Below are 7,486 nucleotides of genomic sequence, written 5' to 3' on the forward strand. Positions count from 1 at the left end.
GGAGGAGGAGGAGGAGGAGGAGGAGGAGGAGGAGGAGGAGGAGGAGGAGGAGGAGGAACAGGGAGAAGGAGAAAGACAGCTAGCTGCTGTTGCCCCTGCCACCACAGGAATCTGGACTGGAATGCTAAGTAATGCTGAATAAAGGATCCTGGGCTTCTTAAATGCAAAGAGAATGCATTTGTGCATCTTAGGATTCTTTGGGTACAGTGAAGAGGTTGAGAAGAAAAGTAGAAACTTTCTCCACCAAGGAGGCTATTGCTGCCTCACCATCTGGAGATGATGTTGGTGTAGTGTCAGAATTCACAAAGAAGAGAGGCAGACTAAGTCCATGCCAGCACTCCGGATGGCACGTCTACCTCAAATCAAGAACCCAGCCCATAACATTCAACCTCCTCTATCCCACCAGCCATTCGCATCCTGAAACTACAGAGGGTGAAGAGAACACCCAAGATGGGTGTTTTAGAATTTACCGACCATATCTCTAATATTGGTGGGAAAGCAGCCAGTTGTGTGCCTGTATTAGACATGTGCATATTCATGTTTACACAGATTTACTCAGTCAGACACTCCATTATTAGGAAAGAAAGAAACCCATGCCAGCACTCTGCCTAGGAAGACAAAGTGAGCCTACGAATTTCACACTTCATCACCTCCCAGACCCAAGTTCTGTCTCTCTTGGTGTTATCCTCCCATCATGTAAAAATTAAATGGCAGTCAGCACTGAGCCAGGAATTGGGGACTAACTGTTCATCCCATCGGCTTTCATAAAGCTCCGGCCACTTCAGGACTGGAATGGATGTTGATCGCAGGTTCTTAAGAGGATTTTTAAAAGAAAACAAGTAATATGTTCCCTCCTCAATTGTGTGTTTTCTCCAGAAACCTTCTATGAAAGGTTTTTATTATCTGAGGATGCTTTTTAGATGTAGCTCCTGCCCTAAGTGTATTTGCATTAAGATGCAGGCCTAGTTCTTGTATCTTCAACAACAGTGCTCTGTCGCTATTAGTGCACCCACAGACCCTCACACACTCAGCAAAACAAGAGGAGTCAGGGCAGATGAAAGGGACCAGATCCATTTGCTCCTAACCAGGGCCCTGAAGAGCCTCTTAGAAGGTCCCGGGTTATAAGTATGTCCATCCTTTCCATTCACAAATACCTTTTTGAAGGCAAAGATGGGTCTAAGAAATAGGAAGAAAATGAAGTGTCTCTTTTCTGTTGCTCTTTCTAGAATCTTCCTTAAAAGTGTTTTTATCTGCCAGCCATAAGGCTAGCTTTAGATGTGTCTCTTCTATCCCCAATACATTTTGAACATGCATTTGTTTCCTGCAACAGTGTGTGTGTGTGTGTGTGTGTGTGTGTGTGTGTGTGTGCTATTTACTTTTTTGGGGAAAGTTGTAGTTAAGGGAAAGAGCTTGAAACTCTTGTCCAAAGGACAGAGAGAAGCCAGGGCATGATGAGTCACATCTATTGCAGAACTGTATGAGCTTTCACAGAAACTTCCTATTGACCTGGAAACCTTTGCAGGAACAGCTACTGGTTTCCATGACAACGGCACCTGTTGCATCCAGCTATCCCCTAGCACAGTAGTTAAGGGAGATGAGGCACAATATGTGATGGGTTTATTTAGGCACCTGTGTGGCGAAGGAAATTTTAGAGAGACAACCACTGATTCATACCTTGAGAGATTAAGATGTTATTGAGCTGACCCTTTGAAGCACGCCATGAACCTGAGGTCCAACAATCACCTGAGTCTTGGATGTGGCTGAATTTGTGTCTTGTGTCACAGTATACTTTTGAGTGTGTCCCAGTGCCTAGTTGCAAAGCACACAGAAAGTGTTTAACTGCCTCTGAGTCTTCCCCTTTTCCTCTCAGCATCCTTTCTTCAGTTTTAGACTCGAGAAACGACGAACAAGGCATTGAAGACGAAGGGAGACTCTTCATCTGAACTCTCCCTCAGTCTATCTTAACCAAAATGCTAGAGACATCCTTCTCCCCATGGAAGATACCTTGATGAGCAATATAAATAGATTGCAGGAATATTATTTCCCCAAGATGTGATGGTTGACTAACTTTATTCTCTTCAGACAAAGCATGCATCCCAGAGGTTAGCATAGTCACCCATAAACTTGGCAGCCACTGACTCTAGCTGAGCGCTGATGATCAGATAAATCACCTAACTCTTAATATCCAATTTCTTTTTCAGTAATGTGTGAATGGTAACTATTTCAGGATCTTGCTTGGTTTATCATACTGCAGTTATATAGTACTGATGGATCTGTGAACTGGTGGTAGCCACTACAGGAATCAGCATGGAAGTTCCTCAAGAAAGTAAAAATAGAACTACCATATGGTTTTGTTTTGTTTTAATAAGAGGCCAAGAACCTGGAAACACTAGGCTGGACTTCAATGTCATCTAACAACAGATATCTTTTTGTCTACTAGGAAGCTCCTTGTCAGCTTGAGTGAATAAATATAACATGCTATATAATATAAATATAACATGCTATAAAAAAGCTCCTGCTCTCTTTCTTCTTCTTTCTTTTCTATTGAAGTCATGTTTGGAATAATGCTGATTTCTAATTGAACTTTTTTCTATATATTTTATGAGATGCATCAAATGTCAGAGGAAATGAAGTCAAAAGTAAGAAAAGCAAAAAGGGAAAAGTGAACAGTTTTTTAGTCACACCTGGAAGATGAGAACAAGTGTTCTGAGTATATTCTAATAGAAAAAACTAAAGGCTTAAGCTTGGCTCTGCTGTCTGCCTCTTTTGTGAGGCAGGACTGAGTGAGCACCTACTGCCTACCAACACAAGCACCATCAGAACACACTCTGGAGATGGACTCCTCAAGTCTGAATCCTTGACCCACCACTGAGAAGTACTGCAAATTCTCTGACTATTCTGCCCTTCCTTTTCCTCATCTGTGTGATGGGCTCAGCAGCCCTCTTCTCTCACAAGGTTGTCATGAGAACCAAGTGAGTTAATATCTATAAAAGACTGTCAGGCAAGAGCAGGTGCCCAGTTATCTAGGACTGCCATCATAAAACAAAAGGGGGGCAGGGGCTAAGAGTCTTGATCCCTGAAACTAAAACAGACCCTTAAGCAGATTATTTTCATTGTTTTTTTTTGGAGGGGGAGTAGGGTAAACAATGCTACCACAAATCAAACTTGACACTCACTTTATTCAAAAATCATACACTTACCCTTTCATTAACATGTTTGCTATTCACTACATGTGATGAGCATCAAGGAGATCCTTTTTCTCAAATTCTCATCTAGCAATTTATGATCGTAAATACTTCATTCGAATTGAATTTTATTGCTCATGTCTTATAGTGACAATCATGGAGTGTTTGTTAGGTTGTGTGTGGGGGGGGGATTTTAAATACATTCCACCCTGGCCTGCCTTTTTAGTATGAATTCTGGGGAATCAAACTCATGTCCTCACATTTGTGCGGCGAGCATTGTCCCCACTGAACCATCTCCCTGGCCCACAATTAGTTTTGTGAGTCTGACATTTAAGTTATCTGAGCACTTTGTGGCTTAAATGGGCCCCCAAGCTACAACTGTCTTCACTTGCTATCTCCCTTTAATTTTCCCTAGCTGAAAACAAAATCTCAGTCCCAGAATGCTTGCTCTTTTTCACACTCAAAGAAACCTAAGAGCACATATCCATAAGATTCAACTCACCCCACTTAGTCTAGCAGGTTTTTTGTCTCTCCTCCCACACCCCCTCCTCCTCTTCCTCCTTCTTCACTTCAATCCATTGTGCAGCAATCATCTATACTGACCTAGTAGCAACCCCACCCAGTCATTAAGACAGCTGTGATGACTGCTAGGGGACCTTTGGCAGTTCAGTTTCTCAGTCTAGAGAAGACAGGGGACCACAGAATCAACAGTCTGCAATCCCTGGGTAAACTATGGCTTTGAATCACCATTCCCTTCAAATTATTTGCATAATTTGAATCTATTTTCCAAGCTCCCTTTCAGCATCTTGTTTTGAAAGGAGGGCTGGGACGTGTAATCAGAACAAAAGGTAGATGCTGCCTCTTGACTCCTGCTAAATAATGCATTTGCAAAGAGACACTAGTGAGACAACAAGGCTTCTTGGCTTATCAGCCTAGATTCAAAGAGTTTAATTTCCCAATTCACACTTCCAAAAAATCTGGGCAGCGACAATGTCTAGTTAGCTACATGACCATGTCCTTCGGGGGTGGTGGGCGCATGCAGCTGGGCAATGGGAGGCTGCTAGTTTGTGTTGATTGTGTGGTCTGGCCTGAAGAGCCTCCTGGGACCAGCAGTGTTGTGCAAATTAAAGTCGGCCTGGCCTGAAGGTCAGCAGCCATCCCCCAGCAATGACCGGCCGTCCCAGCCCACTGCCCTTGAGAAATTGGTATACTGCAAAACATATTTGCTCAGACACAGAGAGAAAACGATTCTTCACCTAATTACATCCGTTTGGCTCCGGACACATAGATCCGGTCCCTTTATGAGGAAACAAAGCAAGCAAGAAAGAGACTATCACACGTTTCTGTTTCTAAAATCTCTCCAAATGTTCTATGGGAAAGCCTCAAACTGAAGTAAGATGGCATGCCTGTGTACTTTGTGAATATACACACTACATAAACAGAGGAGGCAGAAAGCCAGATCAATGTAACCCACTGTAAAACTTCCTTACACAGATAGCCTAGACAAGACCCATCTACAGATGGCTTCTAACCACTAATGCCTTCTCACTAGCCTGTGGCAAAATAGCACACTCTCTCTGTCATGGGGGCCTCTGAGCATGGCAGTTCAGTCTCCAACTCTTTGAAGCCGTGTCCTTATTCATTTATAAAAAAAAAAAAAAAAAGCTGTTTTAGCCAAGCATTTCACTTGTGATATCGTTAACTAAGAGTCAAATCACTGGGTAGAGAAGCCCAGAGGAATGTTCCAGAAGTAACTATGTAGTAGTCTAGGATCCATACAACCTTGGTATTTCAATTAAAGGAGTCTGGTATTTTCAAGTTTTGAGGGGCAAAAATAAAAAATAGTTGATGATTCTCTTTTGCCAAAGAGGTCACGGAGCCTTTGTCTGCTCTGTGGTCTACCCAGACAGTCAGTCACTTTTACTCCTTGTCTAATTCTTCCCCGTTCTCATTCCATCTACCTTTGTTCATCCAATTCCATCTTTTTACATCATTCATTGACACTAAAATATGACATTTCTCTCAGGTTTAGTTATCTTTTAACAGGAATCAATGCTAAAGAGATAAAACTCAGCACATATTTCAGACCTTGGTCATGGACGAATGTCAGGTCATGCCGGTCTTTCTGGCATTGCTGAACAGCCTAACCTGATGGAGGTCACCACTCCCCCTGACCTGTGCTGGGGGTCTCAGCACCATTGCCTGTGGCTACAGCTTTTTATCTGTGGCCATGCAAAAGGCTAGAAATTATCTCCAGCATAGTATATGATCCAGGAGCCCTGTGAAAATATGGTCCCAAAGAAATAAGGGTAAGAGGACAGAGAGAACAGCTTTTGCCCCTCACCTCTCCTGAATTCACCTGAAAAGAAGGTGTTTGTTACCACACAGTTTCCATGAGGAACCTTGCGGAAAACAGCAGTCTTTCTCAGAAAGGCTTTGAAACCCTCAGTTTAATGGGATTGTACAGTTTAAAAACAAAGAGTTACAAAGCCCTAATGTGCAGCTTAAAACATTATCGCCGACCTAGTTTCTAGTCTTTAAGAGAGAACGGCGGCTTTTCTAGTTATTTTGTCTTAATTTGCAAGCAGTCCTAGCTGAATTGTTCATTTATTTCTAAGATCATGTCGTTAGTTACAAGGTTAAGATTCAAACGGGCAGGGGAGAAGAAAAGGCTAGCTGCTAGCAAGAAAAATGGATCCTGTGACCTTTAGCAAGCATTTTGGTTGCAAGGCACGGGTTTCATTACAGCTAATGGTGAGAGCAAACACGTGCAGGAATGGGCCCTTCACCTTCAGCCCCACGGGAGTCCCAGCTGCAGGTTCTATCTGGCTCTCCTACCTGCACAGCCTGAGCACCTTTGGGTCTCATTCTAGAAGTGTTCTCTCTTTGTTCTTGACCATAGGCATGTCTTATTCTTGAGACCATAGTACACCCCTAAAAACAGGCTAGTCTGCCTGGATTCACGAGTTCAACCTTAAGAGAACAATTTTATTCAAATAATATGTCAGCTCATAAAGAAAGTAGTACTAAAAAAGAGGTGGGAGGCAGGGAGGAAGGGAGGAAATAGATATAGAGCGATGATATTGACAATATATAGAAAAAAGGATAAAGGAGGAAGAGAGGGATGAAATGAGGGAGGAAGGGAGAGAGGGAGGGAAGTAATAGAGATGTATGTTATGGTTTAACCTTCAATACATAATAATTCAATATTCAGCAATGAATGAAATCATATTAACTGGTCTTTTCTACTATGTCCAGTGGTCCATTTGATCCAAACTTGGATTTAAGTTTTAAGAAGCAAAAGAACAGAAGGAAGAGAGAGAGGCAGAAAGAACAAGAACAGCTTTTTAAATTCCACCATTAAGTGTGGTGAGGTTTTCAGCCCTAGACAGCTCAGGGCACTTCAGAATAGAATCCAGAGCCTTTCACCCCTAAGTCACTGATTTGAATCCAAGCCAGGACACTATTGACCAAAGGCCATTACCTCTAGGTGCTGTCTGGTGGCCTATGTGGAATAACTTGATGGTCTCTGTCCTGAGCCGTGTGGACAGTTGCTCACATCACCTTGTCAGTTTCAAACGAAAGTCAGATGAGCTGATGGCTGTGGAGACCGTGCCCCTCACACTGAGCGGGCGCCCTTCAGGTCAGAGTGGAGGGCACCAGCTCCAATGTGTCAATCGGCCCAATGTCCCTCATCACTTTCCAGGACATCAATTCATCTTACTCCACCATCACCTCGGATAGGGACAGAGGCCTTTTAAAACCATGGCTGGGAATTTAGCCCAGATTTGTCTCCATTTTTCCAGGCGTGAGAGGTTCCCAGTGATGGATGCCACTTATATGAACTCTCAGTTCATCACCCAAAACAGAAAGAAGGAATTGGTAACACCAGCGTCAAGTCTTTGAATATTCAGTGTACAAATCAAATGTTACTGGATTGTGTCTTCTGCTCCCTTGGACATAATAGATTGTACAGTGTAATAAATTATCTGAATTCAGCTAGCATCAGCTAGGGCTGGAACTTCTATACAAAAGGACAAAAACATGTATGTCAGAGATGGCCACAGACACTGCATGGCTGTACATGTCTATGCTAGTGAAACATGTTAGAGATGGCCATGGACATTTCATGGCTGTAAATGTCTGTGCTAATGAATCATCAAAGATCAGTTCTTTAACTCCCTCCTCTTTTATTTTTGAAATGTGAAAACTGACATCCACATAAGCCAAGTATCTTGTTAAGAGGTTACACGGATGGGACTGGAAAGATGATGACTTGATGCTTACGAGCATGGGATGCT

The sequence above is a fragment of the Grammomys surdaster genome, unplaced genomic scaffold (genome assembly GCF_004785775.1).
Source record: "Grammomys surdaster isolate TR1022 unplaced genomic scaffold, NIH_TR_1.0 231, whole genome shotgun sequence".
NCBI lineage: Eukaryota > Metazoa > Chordata > Mammalia > Rodentia > Muridae > Grammomys > Grammomys surdaster.